General features: G+C 35.7%; 1 protein-coding gene and 1 long non-coding RNA gene across 8 annotated transcripts in view; one reads left to right on the top strand and one right to left on the bottom strand.

Moving 5' to 3' along the window:
• The window catches only part of LOC119629496 (AF4/FMR2 family member 3), a 317,469-nt gene that overhangs the window by 30,827 nt on the left and 270,770 nt on the right, over positions 1 to 15,872 (bottom strand). The window lies entirely within an intron of this gene.
• LOC134200112 (uncharacterized) lies at positions 3,246 to 5,514 on the top strand. The gene is made up of 2 exons (XR_009974871.1): positions 3,246 to 3,440; positions 5,348 to 5,514. It is a non-coding gene; the product is annotated as an uncharacterized LOC134200112 (long non-coding RNA).

Below are 15,872 nucleotides of genomic sequence, written 5' to 3'. Positions count from 1 at the left end.
GTCGCGTTTCCGATCCGGTGGTAGATTCTGCGAACTGCGAACTGCTCTTGCTAGGGCCAGTGTTAGAAACACCTCCGGTTCGAGCCCCGCGAGTTCACCTACACGTTAGGGTAAATCTGATATAACCTCTCAAGGCTATCATCATAGGAAAAAAAAGCAACAAGCACGAGCCTCTCTGGCTTGTCATATCCAGAACCATTTTGCTTTGTAAGATCCCCTGGACCGGTCCCAGACCTCGTCGGGCTTGTAGATTACGACCAAGAGTTTGAAATACGAACTAGCCCATAAACAAATGACTGCGTTTCTCGTTGGATCGTTTGAGCGGGTCGCTTTTCTGATCCGGTAGTAGATTCAGCAAAGCACTAGGGTCAGCGTTAGCAATTCTCTCAGGTTGAATTCGTCAGCTCAACTACCGGTCCGTTAGTAGTTGGAATAGTCCCTTAGACTACCAACGATTGGGTAGGTAAAAAAATATTAAATTACTGATCATCTATGGAAGGAAACACGAGGAACCAAAGTATGTTTTTTTTTAATAGAACTCACTATAAACTCAATAAGATACTTTAATAACACCACTTCACTTTAAATGCCATTTTTACCCTTCGGAATTCTAAAAATGTAACGGTTCATCCGCAGTTTCGAACCTGCGACTCTAGACGACGCGCATGAGATACCATTGCACCATGATTCCGATAAAATAAGGATATTCGATATCCCAATACTCCCACTCTCGTAATGGGATACTAACGAAGCGATATATTTATCAGACGTGTTTCTAAGGAACAGTAAGGATTGCGTTCAGTAAAATGCCACAGATAAGGGAGCCCACGATAAAAAAAGGTCAGATGCTAACCGGTTAAAACAGCCGCGAACAAGAAAACCTTATATTATTAATGGCATTAGACTATATTCATAAGGTATATCGATATTACATTACATTGTGTAATTCACATGACTATTCTGTATATATATTTTTAATGCTTAGATGGATGGACGAGCTCACAGCCCACCTGGTGTAAAGTGGTTACTGGAGCCCATACAAATCTACAACGTAAATGCGCCACCCACCTTGAGATATAAGTTCTAAGGTCTCACGTATAGTTACAACGGCTGCCCCACCTTTCAAACCGAAACGCATTACTGCTTCACGGTAGAAATAGGCAGGGTGGTGGTACCTACCCGTGCGGACTCACAAGAGATCTTACCACCAGTAAGACAGGGTGGTGGTACCTACCAGCAGGGTACGTATAATCCAGTCCCAAACCGTAAGGAACAAATAAGATATGGGTCTTTGTACTCGAAGGTCATTTACCAATCAATAAACAATTTACATTTATTACGCAATAAATTGGAATACAAAAAAAAACATATTAAGAACTGAAAACTATTCTAATTAAAGTTCATTTTCCGAGAGCTGAAACAATGCAATAATAAATTATATAAGATAAGATCGACGTGTGCAAATGTCCAACTTATTATATGTGCAATTTGAAAATCGACTTTCGGACGTAAGAAATACGTTTTCATTTGGATTAAATTTATTTAAAGTAAATGTTTATACAACAATGTCTTCGTTATACACACATTATACATTGTCACAATACCGTCGTCGGCTGCATTATATAAGTACATATTTTGTAGATATTAAAACTTTACAAAATATGGATTTAAAAAAAGATGTTATTAATCTTATTATTTTTTCTTTTTATTTTTCTAGACAAGTGTACATACGGAACTTCTAGATTAGGTTTAAAAGAAATCGTCACCAATATTTAAACGGACGAATGAGGTGTTTCTTTCAACCAGTTTCGACTCATAACTCATAGGGTTTTCTGCGCTACCGATCCCCATGTTCCGCGTAATATGTCTAAGTGTCATTTGAATCCAATTAATCGCAAGCCTGCTAGGGATAGAGCGGTCAATTCCTTAATGGATCAACAACACTAGTAAGTCTATATGTCAACGATATAGAGGTCGGGTACTAAACAGCTGATCACCCGCTTATGACATCATAGTTTCCTATTAATCTTTCCGATAAGACTTAAAACGAAGTATGGCAAGCGTTGATAGAAGTACTTCATAATTCATCAAATAAGGGTCTTTCTAAGTTTTTTAAGATGATTCTACTTCACTACTCTGAGGATCCAAAGTCGGGGAATGCTAAAAATATACAGCGAAGCGATCTAAGATAGCTGACATTGCTTGCTCCTGGAATTCGAGTAAGCAGGTGGTACCGAAGGAACAAGTCGGGACTGTTGAGCAATAGTTCTGTACACATCTATACTAATATTATAAAGAGGAAAGATTTGTTTGTTTGTTTGTATTGAGTACGCTCCGAAACTACTGAACCGATTTGAAAAATTCTTTCACTGTTTGGAAGCTACACTATTCCCGAGTGACATAGGCTATAATCATTTTTGAAAAAAATAGGGATCCTTACTAAAACTCCAATAATATAACCCAAGGTGTAAAAAAATTACCTAAAATATTCTTTACGTCGCGTGCCCTGCGAAAACTATTGATGATAAAATAAAATAATGTACTACGACTTTGTAGAACACATTATTATTTACAAAAAGTGTCGCGACAGCATATGTCTAACTATTATAGTTATGCCGCAATAAGTGTTCTTTTATTTAAAAAAATAAAATGACGTCAAATATTATTAAAATTTTTGTTAAAGACCCGAGCGGAGACGATTTAGGCCGCCAGTTCGTAAATAAATGTGTTATATCGTTATAATTTTTTTTAAATGCTTCGTAACAAAAAATTTAAGAACAATTGTATCGATTAAATCTATTATTGTGTAAGCATGGATCATTTACTGATGTATAATAAAATATTTTCCTACACTATAACTATAACTATAAGCGCTTATCGACAACAATAATGCGCATCACTATGCCCGTCCATAAGGCTCGTGAGTGGAAGAGAGAGCGAAATACTCGCTGCACCGCTCCGATTTTTTATGACCCAAACTGCACGGACAAAATAACTCTACTATAGTTTTAATTTTATCCAAAACATTTCAATTAATCGCAGGGACGCCCTCAGTCTTAAACGAAAACGGAAAGTTCCGATAACAACAATAAATTATTATGAATATATTATGAATATATTACGTATATTGTACTATATAATACAGGCAATATTTATTAATACCAACTGATTACATAGCTAAACTGTTCTTAGTACAATACAAATTCACTAAATAAATACGGGTTTTTATAAAATACTATTTTTTAATGCAATTTATGAACTTTATGGACTGTTTTATTGCTTTAATCCTTATTAATGTTATTTTAGTTTTCGCTATCGATTGCTTACAGCTCGACCGATCTTAATCGAATTTATTTATATTTATATGAATATTATATTATTATACGATTCATTTTTAATCGAGTTTTGCGTATGGAATCGCAACATTTAGAAACAAACAGGTACTAAACAACAGTTATTCATTTAAAATTATACACCTGATTTTTTTTATTTCATTTTAAAATTAAACATGTGTTATTTATTGGCAGCATTTAAACAACAATGAATGTGTTTTGTGCGTAGTTTAAGAGGTCTCTTCCTACTTTCAGGTAACCTTGTACCTAAAGCTATATAACACAATTTACACAAGTGAAGTAGTGAAATACTAATATTGTTGACTTACACTATAGTATGAAATATCATTATATTATGAATACAAAATATAACTTTTAAACAGAAGATTCACAAAATAAAAAAAATAAAAGATCAACAAGAAAATTATCTAACAATTATATTGAACATAAAAAAAAATGATTTTTTATTTATTTATTTTTTAACTTAAAATATGCGGTTATAGCGTCACGTTATAAATATTGCAAAGCACGTAATAAACATGGTTAAAATATATTAAAAAATAAATGATATTTAATTTATAAAATAACATATTATCTGGTTTCATTAGGGTTCCGTGGCCAAACATAGGGATAGAATTAGAAATTCATTAGAATAGAATTATTATTCGTTCTTTTTTATTTATAGTTCATATTTATAAATAATATAATTATTTTTTTCAATCCATAAATACACCGCAGTTAATTTATTTCCTAAATTGATTCTTGTACATGTGATGGTTATAAATTATCTGGAAGAGATCATTCTTAGCGATAAAAGCGCCTATTGTACTTTTTTTGTATTTAATATTTTGCATTTTATTTATTTTGATGTACAATAAAGCATTCTTAAAGCATTATTCTAAAGCAGTAAAAGTGTTGCCCCGCGTCGAGCTTTTCCAACCCTGACCTACTCTGGGTGTTTTTGGGCTTTCCAAGCTTCGGTCACCGTTCTCGTCGAACTTGTCGAAAGCGTTGAAGATTTCGAAAAAAAAAACATCTTTTAGACGGAACTTTATTGTCCAATGTCTTATTCTGAATTTCACTCGTCAGTGATCCTCCTGTCTACGGAACCTTGCTCTGTGCATTCCCCAATACAAACTTAACCAGTTCTTTTTTTTATTACTAAAATAAAGTTATTCAAATTAATTGAGGATCAGTGGTGTTTAGGTCAAATATATGTTTTATATTATTTTTGACGACTTTATGAGTTTTTTGGCATTAAAGTTTAATTATGATATCGTTTTTCTTTTCTTTCTAGTACATAGTAATTTTATTTATTTTTTAAACTGGACTTAAAACTGTTGAATTGGAGCGAGTAAACGTAATTGTATTTTTTTATTTATTTCATTTACTTCAGATTTTGCATCCATATTACACTTCATTACACTGCATTAGCATAGCATAGGTTTAAGAAAACTATTAAAGTGGGAATGAGTTGCTCGCTCCAGGCATTTCAATATTGTAGTAATTGTTACGTTATAATACTCAGTGTAAAAAATTCATATTTAAAAAAAAAAATATTAAAAATAAATAAATTATAATTTTATATGTAAAAAAAAAAGACATGCCCGCTGAGTTTCTTGCCAATTCTTCTCAGGACGGAGGCTAGTTCTTGTGAATTGGCGGTAGTTCTTTTGACGTTCAACAAGTATGTATGTATGTATGTATGTATTCATTTATGTTGAATAAATTTTTTTTGATTTGATTTGATTTGATTTGATTAACATTTCATTTATACTAGAATTAAATCAAAATAATAACTACAATCTCGGACTAAAACAAAAGCAATAATAATAATAAAAACAAAAAGGTGAAGATGTTCGAACGAAATAAAACAGTTATATTTTTATTTTGAAAAAAAAAATCCCATTTTTGTTAATTTTCACTTCCCGTCCTACTTATTCGTAATACCGCGAATACGCTGTTCTACAAGGCAATAAATAGCTTGTTGACATATCTATTTATCTATGTTGCAGGATCTTTCAAGGCAATTGTAGTCAACTTCAAAATGTCCGATTACCTTGATAACTTGTACATGTATCAAGAACTGATGACGCTACAATAATCTTATTAATTTCACCGAATATCCTGACCCGGATCATCAAGGCATAAGTAAAATTAAAATTTTTAATTAGACATGTTACGAATGCGTTTTTTTTTAAAGTTTTTAAACTATATTTTTGCTACTGAACTATGACACTCATTATGGTGTCGTGTTGTCTCGTACGAAGCCAATGAGTAATATGGTAATTCCGGATACAGTCACAGCACTTCCTAACGATACATACTCTCCTAAAGCTAAGTTTCGAGGAAGCTTCCCGGGAAAATACCGGAAGAGGGAGAACATTCTAGAGTTTTATTTACCATAATACCTACAGGATTGTTTTCACAAGTGACTTCTAGTAGACCAGCTAGTGGTAGGTGGCTAGCAGAGGGTGTACACTTTCTTCATCATATCACTTTTATCATCACCATCATCATATCTATTCTAATCACAATGTCCACAATGAATTATGTAGGCTTTCAATTCTACGACTCAAATACAATAAAATATAGAAAGTATGTACATATTTTATTATTTTGACTAGACGACGTGAAGGTCGCTCTGCTCACCTTGAAAAATACGATGAAGTCGTCGTGGGCTAAAGGATAAGACGTCCGGTGCATTCGTGTTGAGCGATGCACCGGTGTTCGAATCCCGCAGGCGGGTACCAATTTTTCTAATGAAATACGTACTCAACAAATGTTCACGATTGACTTCCACGGTGAAGGAATAACATCGTGTAATAAAAATCAAACCCGCAAAATTTTAATTTGCGTAATTACTGGTGGTAGGACCTCTTGTGAGTCCGCACGGGTAGGTACCACCACCCTGCCTATTTCTGCCGTAAAGCAGTAATGCGTTTCGACTTGAAGGTCGGGGCAGCCGTTGTAACTATACCAAGACCTTAGAACTTATATCTCAAGATGGGTGGTGCATTTACGTTGTAGATGTCTATGGGCTCCAGTAACCACTTAACACCAGGTGCACTATGAGCTCGTCCACCCATTAAAGCAAAAAAAAAGAGATCGTAATGGCAATTTTCTGTCGTTTGCCTTCGATAGAAAAGAGAAAAAAAGAAGATCAGAATCGACACATACCACAGTACTCCTTTCCCAATAAAACATCACCGCAGTCGATCAATTGCTGAATGAGGGTCAATCGATTTTGGTAACCGAAATCCGATGTCATAAAACCGAGCATTTTTAATCACTGTTCACTGTTTATCACATGTTCAGAAACAAAATTATTTTAATCTTAATTTCATACGAAACAAAACAAAAACACCATTGATAGTCCTTTATCGACATTCAGAATGTTTTTCAACAAAAAGTCTCCACACTTGAAACACTAACATGTGAAACTTCGGACGTAATCTGTAATTGTTTTTGGTAAAACAATTTTGAGTCTCAAACAAAATTGTTTTATAATCTATTCAGTCGCAATACGTCGTTAATTCCACTTATAAATGTAAACTTGGTATATGAACACTCAAAACAATAAACACATGTATCGTTGCCTTTTTCTATATAGATCTATTTAAACTAATATTCGATTTAACAGAAAAATATAAATAACGGGATTGGTGTTTTTTAAATAAAAAAACAGAAATAACGGTTATTGTTAGAACACGTTAGGCTTGGCGCGAACCAGCAGATGTTTTGAAGACGCACAAGTCGCGACTGCGTTCGTTCCGTCTTCAAGCAACCACCGCGTCCGACAGGTGTTGACAATAAGACTCTCCCTACTTCCCCTCCGAAGAAAATTTAAACGCTCTACACAATGAAGGGCTAGTAGATAATAGAATATTATTATTATTATTAGTATCTAATAATAAATAATAAGATTTTAGTTCAAACACAGTCCAAACAAATCGTTGTGGTGTTTTCGTCAAATTAGTTAAGTTCTCCGAGATCGATTAGCCTGCTTATGGTAGGCAGCGGCTTGGCTCTGCCCCTGGCATTACTGACGACCATGGGCGACGGTGACCACTTACCATCAGGCGGGCCGTATGCTCGTCTGCCTACAAAGGTAATAAAAAGGCAAGAAAAATTGCGCTCTTTTACGCGCATCGTAAACTTTTATGGTTTTCATAATCAAATAAACATAACTACCTAATTAAGTTATTGTATTATTACTACTATAATACGGAAGTTATAACAATTTGAAGACTATTCAATGATTTACGAAATCGAATTTAAATTCAAACGAAAGGTTTGAAAAAGCAACAAAGAACAATATTCTCATTGATTCGCAATGCTCATTAATATTTCGGGGAATATGAAACTTCCGCGTGGGAATGACCCAATTGGTATCGGCTAAGTGCATTCACGGAGTAGGTACCTACGTGAGCGGGTGCACACGCTCCACCCACCCGCCTCCCCTCCGCTATTATTACTACCATCGAACACAAGGGGGATCGAATCGTGCTTTTGATTATTCGCACATCGATGTGTTTCACATATCCCGTTTTGCTTCGACAATGATTTCCGCAAGGAACCGACTATAAATGACCATTCTCATAACGTAAGAGAAATTAATAATAACTTAAGGCTTCCGATGAACTCGCGACGATGTGCGCGTGCCGCGTTTATTTTGGGTACGCGCGTCGCACGTGGGTACAGTCGCGTATAGACGACGCCGCCGAAACGTCGCGACGCACCGACGCACACGAGTGTACTGACCGCGAGTCTTTCGGGCGCGCGTCATCATCCGATGCATTATGTGTGCATAAGCGTTAGAACAAGATGGACATACGCAATTAAGTCAATAAGTTTTTCGTAACAGCAACATTCCGGAAATATTTGTGTATAAAGTAGCGCGTTTAGGCCCGTTAAGTTTTGTTTTTGACGATACTAAACCTCTGACTTTGGATATATCTATAGGTTTTTTTTGTTGGAACGAAGTTCCTTATGGGACGATGCGGAGGGGTACCCTAACCGGAAAAACACGTCCGTAACGTAAGATTTTTATTAGTAATGCACACAATGTACGACCTTGTAATAACGTACAAAAAATAACATATTTTTTTGTCATTCATTGACCACGATCTCAGAGCGTTCGTTTGCGCAATACACTAACTCTTATATGCAAACAACCGTGAATGAAGTGTACCACAATAAGTTCGCACGTTACCTCGAATAGAACTTAAAATTAATATTTTTATAATAAGGAACTTCGTTCTTATCCGGTGTCCCGCGACACCACAAAATTTTTTTTTTGTATTTTAGTACTTTCAAAAGATAAACACCTGGAAGTAGCTTCTCCGCTTCTAACTTCCCAACGGAGACGTCCTTGGATCAAACACGTTTCGCGTGTCTCCTAATGTTTCGCATACGAACGACAAACCGTACGCGTTCTAGCATACAAAACGATCGCCCGTGGTGTCGCCGTTCAATGGAAACATTATCAGTTTGCGTATGCGACGATGTGTTCGAATCGCGCAGACGAGACCGGAGTTATAAATAATTACATCCTGAAGGGACACGTTAACGATTAACGCTCCGTAAACACATTCCGCTGATGATGATGATATTAATTTATCCCTAATCGGAAAGCCAAAGGACTTTAGTACATACAGCCAGGTCTTGTTCTTGGTAATAATTGGAGAATTTTGGTAGTTTTATTGGCCGAAGCCACGTCTTGTCTTATTGTTGCCATGTCTTATTATTCTCGGTCATAAGGCCTAAGCCACTTCTTCGATGTTTTAAATTGGTCGACGTCAAATCCATAAGCAACACACATTCCGCTGATCGCGCGTTGTCATGTCAGTGTCGTACGTAAGTACGCGGCAGCAGACGTCGCCGCTATTTATGTATTTAACTAACCGAGCTCGACCGTAAGTTAGAACCGCAGTGAAATCATCGATGCCGCTCATTTTACAACCGGCTATTACAAAATTTTTATTGAGCTAAGAACGGCTAATGTACGGTATAATTTTGTCATGAAAACCATACTCAACGCCGACGGGCAGTTGTTGTTGGCTTGAAGCAACAATACTCTATTCCAATTACGAAATCCCTTTTGACACTTCTTAGAACGTAACTCTTCACGTCTCGCATCATTGAAATAATAATCATTTTTTGTTCATGCTCGTAAGCATCATTTAAAAAATACCTAATCAATCCTAAATCATTATACAATTAATTCACAAGCACAATAATAACATCTGTCTCATGGGGCTTCGTAATTGGAATAGAGTATTTAAGCGAAGTTTTCACGTTTACATCGATAACGTAAATGCCGCCACCCATCTTGAAACATGAGTGCTAGGGTCCGTTTTCAAAGTACAACGACAGCCTCACCGTTCAAACAGTAGCGTATTACTGCTTCAAGCCAGAAATAGGCAGGGTGGTGGTATCGACCCATGCGAGCTTACAAGACGCCCTGCCACTAATTTTTTTTACTCTTTTATAATTCAAACTGGTATTTTTATCGAAACAGCCGAATAGAAGCATTGAAGTCGTTTAAACAGTAGACGAACCCTTAAATAATAAAAACAGGGAGTTAACTGATTATTTAAACGATTTCATCGTATACTACATTAATTATATTTTAAAACGAATTATTTTTATGTATCTATATATGTATATAAAAATGAATTGCTGTTCGTTAGTCTCGCTAAAACTCGAGAACGGTTGGAACGATCTTGAATTATTTGTGGAAGTCCAGAGAAGGTTTAAAAGGTAGATAAATATGAAAATGCTCGGAACTAAATAAAAATAACAATTTTGTTTTTCCTTTGATGTGTCCCCCGTCGGACGGATTTCTTTTGTTTGTTTTAAGTTTATTTTATACAAAAGCTTAGGACTTTTATTTATCGATTAAGCACTACGAAGTCTGCCGGGTCAGCTAGTCTAGTACACAATAAATTAATTAAAAGTTGCCTTATCGATTTTGTCATTGTCTCACTTAAAAGTCTGCAACTAGAATTAAGATATTCAATGTCCCAAAGAAAGATCGAAGATAACAAATGCCGGATCCTGAATTCTTGAATTTCATCATAATTTCGCGTTCGGATAAAGGGGATCAGTGCCCGAACAGTCGATCGCCACTCAAATAAAACAGTATAATCTATCTTTTGATCATCTACCTAGAGTTTATTTTCAAATGGCTCACAACTAAAATCTTGAGAAAGTTGGTGTTTCACATCGGTATTTTATTATGAATATAGACATTTCGATTTTACGTCATATTTATTATGGAATTTTAAAGCTTAAAAACGTATTCGCACAGTTAAACTTCACTTTTATTTGAATGCGGAGGATTTTTAAGATCACCAATGATTAGGGGCAGTTGTAAGCCCGCACGGGTATAGGCAGCAACAATTCCAAGCTGGTTGATGGGCTATGAGCTAGGTTATAATCATTTAAGGCGGAGCTCATTCCAATACAATTTTTTTTTTTTGCTTTTATGGGTGGACGAGCTCACAGCCCACCTAGTGTTAAGTGGTTACTGGAGCCCATAGACATCCACAACGTAAATGCGCCACCCACCTTGAGATATAAGTTTTAAGGTCTCAAGTATAGTTACAACGGCTGCCCCGCCCTTCAAGCCGAAACGAATTACTGCTTCACGGCAGAAATAGACGGAAATATGTATATCATCAATGTTCTATAGAACAGAATGTGTCAATCAAAATAAGTACTAGCAATACCCAAAATAAACATTTACTATGTACAGTAGATATCACAATAATCCTAGATCTATCTATATCTAGCATAACGACCCTTTTCAGCGACTCTTAATAATTAAATGACTAAAAGTAGCTTATAAAGGGACAAACTTATCCATCGGCTTCTTTCACTCCCCTTTCTCCTACGTCTTTTCGTTTTGAGAACTTTATCCGATGTTTTCAAAAAAACACATTTTTTGGGTTGGTCCTCTATAATTCTAAAGGTATATAACATAACATAACACGATTGGAGATTATTGAGTTACGAAGCACAAGATTAATCTGAATAATCTATATCATTAAAAATTAATTTCTGTTCGTTAGTCTCGCTAAAACTCGAGAACGGCTAGACCTATTTAGCTTATTTTGGTCTTGAATTATTTGTTGAAGTCCAGAGAAGGTTTAAAAGGTAGATAAATTAATGAAAATGCTCGGAATTAAATAAAAATAACAATTATGTTTTTCCGTTGATGTTTCCTCCTGTCGGACGGATTCCTTTTAGTTCTTTTATCGATTGAGGCACTACCAAGTGTACCGGGTTAGCTAGTGAGAGATAAATATGGTATCGTTTTTAGATTAATACGGACAATAACAAAATTACAATGGAATCTGAAAAGTGCTTAGGCATAATTTACATCAAATCGTGTACAACGTCTAACTTGAGACATCAGCTTGAAGTTTCCAGAACAATTTGCATATTTCCGTTGTTAGTTGGTCGCGGTACTTGAAACGATTTCATTACGGACCTGGAGCAAGCACGACCGTCTTGAGGTTGGATTGAATTCTTACTTTAATTCATATAAAAACCATAAAACAATTAAATCAAACCGAAAAAGAAAATTAATCAAAATCGGCGGCTTTGATACTTGTCTACTTTCCCAGACGCCCTTGACTTATATAACTAAAGTTGGAAACTTAATTTAACGCAGTTTTTGTGAACAGTTTTTGAAATTTATTAATTTCTTAATAGAAATTCTAGCTTGAATCGAAAACAAAGATATTACAATCTTATTTTTACTATAATATGTTTGTTACTACGAGAGTTATGCAAAAACTACGGGATATATTACCAAAATGTATATTAAATATGACCAAATTTAAAAATATGCATATTTACAAGATCCATTTTTACATCCAAAACCATAGTCAGTTTAATTATCATTTGTATTTGTATTTTATTAACCTCAAGTGAACTTGCGGAAAAAAATAGCAGAAACATATTTTTAGCATACATCGATAGTTATTAAGGATTTATTGACTACTAGCGACCCGCCCTCGCTTCGCTTCGGAAACTGTAATTTATTAATGATTTCTCCACTATTTAATGGATGTTATTATACATACAAACCTTCCTCTTCAAACACTCTATCTATTAAAAAAAACCACATGAAAATCTGTTGCGTAGTTTTAAAGATTTAAGCATACATAGGGACAGACAGATATAGGGACAGAAAAAGCGACTTTGTTATAAACTATGTAGTGAAGAATGAATTGATTGAAAAAAATAGTTAAAAAAAATCTTGAATTATTTCAAATAAACTTAATTAACCATTAAAACACAAATGATAATTAGAATGAATTTGTTCGCTTCGCAAGTTTGATTAAGTGTTTTCACTATTCATTCATCTACTTTGTAATTAGTTTTCATGTGACGATATTAACTTGTTTTCTTGTGTTTACCGCGAAGCATAGATGTGATTAAAAGACAATTTCATATGTTTGTCTGGAACTTATTTTATATATTTCTGAAACCTAATAAGAGTTTCACCGAAAAGCGCTTGTTAATCATAAGAGATTTTTAATTTACTTGAAAGCGTGACCTATAAAATATAGCCAATAATATACCTACATTACGATTTGATGGATGCTTTTGTATATTGTTTAGATGGTGAGCAAAAGTGATTCAAAACATTCATAGACTTAATGCACTCTCTATTAAATCAACCAAAGGCGATGCGGAGAAAGTCATTGCACGCACATTTCGTGAGTATATTTTACATAGAAATAACCATACTACACGATAATATATAAATATGCAAAAAATACATGCAATAGATAAAATTCAATTTATAATTTTACAATATTATCAAACTTATAATTTAAATTAGTTATGGGAAATTCCAACCACTACTGGGCGACCACTAGTTCCAATAAAACGGGTAATACCCGCATCGAGTCATACACCCAATCAAAGAAAAACACCAAAAAAACACGTTAAAAATATATATAAATAAATAAATAAAACATTGTACGAAATTACGGTGAATTCGTTCACCGTAATGCAATTAACAGATGTCTTTTGTTAAAGAGGAAGCTTCAATGTAAATAGGGCAGTTTTATGGCGAAATATTTTCGTGAGGGACAAAAGATTGGTGAGCCCTTAGGAACAAGGAAGCCGAGTTTCAATTACAACGCCGCGCCGGTCCCAGAGTTAGTAAAGCGCTATTCGTAGATCGGTACACCTTTTGTGGGCGGAAATAATTATGGTTGCGTAATGAATACCCGTTTTTTTTTTTTTTGGGGGAAACGCGCTTTTGTACGTGTATTGAGTATAATTGAGTTTATTAGTATTCGATGACGTTAAATTAAGAGCTGACCTATTAAAGTATCGCCTTATCAGTTTTTGTTGTTGCGTCAATGGATCGTACTAGGTCACGACTCGCTTATTTAAGAATTTAAGTTTACCATGGAGATTGCAGTGTGAGGGTCGCCACTCACATGGATGAGACATGGATGGAGTGTGTGAATGACGATGAGAGAGAGGGAGGAGTGAGTGCTGAGATGACGGCTGATAGAAGGGAATGGAAGAGAAAGATTAGCTGGGCCGACCCCAACTAGTGGGATAAGGTGGAGAAAAAGAAGAACCTTTTTCGTGATTGAACACTGGCATAGCGGTATCGCACATACAAGAGTACATACGCTGGACGTCTTATTATTTAGGCTATGACAATTTAACACGATTTCTATGAATGAAAATTCGAATCCGCATTAAAAATTATTGTCGGTCTTTAGTGGGTTAACTAACTACTGCTACCTACTACTGCTGCTGCCAAATTGCAAGTCGCACGTGTGTCCAAAAACAAAATAAGCACCCCACCCACGCCCGCCTCACTTCCCGCTTTTTTTTTGTATTCTGAGCTAAAACGATTCTCAGACCATTCGTTATCACGGCGAACCATTATCTGTTTATTTATGTATATTGAAGTCTATCAACTTAGCTCGGACGTAAATCAAGTATATTAAATGAGTTTAATGACCACTATACTACTATTTTAAAGCGAAAATATGTAGTGATTACTTATTACGATAAAACTGTAGTCAACATTGTACATTTAACATACAATGTTACATTGTCGATGATAAGGAAACGCGTGGTGATGATAACTTTGAACTATTTGAATCTCGATTTATGTATGTAGGTTTTTTATTTATAGCATAGTTGGGTGGACGAGTTAACAGCCCACTTAGTGTTAAGTGGTTTCCGGAAACCATAGACATCTACAACGTTAATGCCGCCACCCATATTGAATTATGAGTTCTAAGGCTTCAGTATAGTTACAACGGCTGCCCCACCCTTCAAGTCGAAACGCATTACTGCTTCACGGCAGAAATAGGCAGGGCGATGGTACCTACCCGTGCGGACTTACAAGAGGTCCTACCACCAGTAATTAAGCAAATTATAATTTTGTGGGTTTGGAACACCGGTGTATCGCTCAACACGAATGCACCGGACGTCTAATCCCTTATGCCACGACGACTTCTAAATCTCCTAAATCTCGACTCTGTTCTGGAAAATAAATAATAAACTCATCCATTTTGCATTAATGTTCTCGAACAAAACGGCGGTGGGTGGGGTGAAAGCGGGGAGAGGGGGGGCTTCTCTCCGCATGCACATGTCGGGAACACTACCCCAAAATTAATATCGCGCCGGGAAATTAAATGTACGCCTAGGAGTGAAGCGTCCGGGCTCTATATCATATGCATATCTAACTTAGTCGCATTGGCAGTGACCCTCAATCACGCAACCTGCCAAACAAAACTATCAATATTTCCATGAAATACTCCGCGAAGTTACGTTGTATTTGAATCGGTCGCACAATAATATACATTCTTCTGAGATTTCGGTTTATTATATGAATAAATTTAGACGTTAATTGTTAATATCCTACCAAAATATGTTTGGTAGGCGAAGCGATCCAGTTTATTATTCTAATGTCGCCTTGCACCCTTCGCTTGATGTTTTGTAAGGGGGTCTTGCAAGGTCAAACAAATACGAAAGTTCTAGAACGTTGATAAATTAACCGACATCGTGAAAATTAGCGTCCACGACGCTCAAACATTATAGCACAGAGTTCACTTTTAAAAAAAAAACTTGCATTAATACGCACCACAAATTTGAATGAATGTTTGATCCAAAAGTCCATTGAAACGATGAAACAAAAACAGCGAACAGGATCCGGAATCGCAAAGTCGTATTAACGAGAAATAAATCACGCGGACTGACTTTATCTGAACTCTAAATGCAGGTCCGATCGAAACTCAATTCATTCTCAGTTGGTCGAAAGAAAGGTACCTCTATAATTTATTTGTTTCTTGGGATATGAATTACGTTTATTCTCTCTCACGGGTTAATAATGGACAAAGTTTTACAGCCGTCATTGTTTGAACGAAAAATCAAATAGCCAGAAGAAGAGGTATAACGATAAATTTCAACAGCATAAAAAAAAATGTCTCCCGCCGTCGAGCCGGGAAGCGGGAAGCGTCTTACTTTCGGGCGCCATCATTT

Source organism: Bombyx mori, chromosome 14 (genome assembly GCF_030269925.1).
Source record: "Bombyx mori chromosome 14, ASM3026992v2".
Taxonomy (NCBI): domain Eukaryota; kingdom Metazoa; phylum Arthropoda; class Insecta; order Lepidoptera; family Bombycidae; genus Bombyx; species Bombyx mori.
The sequence above is the reverse complement of the archived record's forward strand: the minus strand, read 5'-3'. Positions and strand labels throughout refer to the sequence as shown.